Source organism: Triticum aestivum, chromosome 5D (assembly GCF_018294505.1).
Source record: "Triticum aestivum cultivar Chinese Spring chromosome 5D, IWGSC CS RefSeq v2.1, whole genome shotgun sequence".
NCBI lineage: Eukaryota > Viridiplantae > Streptophyta > Magnoliopsida > Poales > Poaceae > Triticum > Triticum aestivum.
Genome location: NC_057808.1, coordinates 510,556,051 through 510,556,661, shown reverse-complemented (window position 1 = coordinate 510,556,661; position 611 = coordinate 510,556,051).

Genomic DNA, 611 nt, shown 5'->3' with positions numbered 1-611 from the left:
CCTCGGAGAGCCCCGAACCTGGGTAAGATCCGCCGGCGTGCATGTCTTCGCCTCATCCCGTTTCCAGGCACCGGCGATGTCTTATTGGCACCCACAATGATAAGCCATCCGTTGGCATATGTCGCACCAACCACCCGACAGATGCTGCTGCAGATCGCCTTGTGGCTGCTTTGAGTGGTGATTTTGCTGTCAAGGATCTAGGTGCACTCACTTCTTCCTTGGACTGGAGGTTTTACGGTCTTCTGCTGGGTTAACTCTTACTCAGAAGAAGTATTCTATGGACTTGTTGCGTCGTGCTGGCATGCTGAAGTGTAAACCTGCCAGATCTCCGATGTCTGCCACTGATCGGTTGTCTGCTCTTGATGGAGACCCTCTCTCACCTGATGATGCTACTGAGTACCGCAGTCTTGTTGGAGGTGTGCAGTATCTTACAATCACCAGACCAGACGTTTTTTATGCAGTCAACCGTGTCTGTCAGTTTCTCCATGCACCCATGACATCTCATTGGTCAGCTGTGAAGTGTATCCTGCGTTATATCTGTCTCACTGCTTCTTCTGGTTTGCTCCTCCAGCCTGCGCCGTCTTATGAGATCTTAGCCATTTCAAATGTAG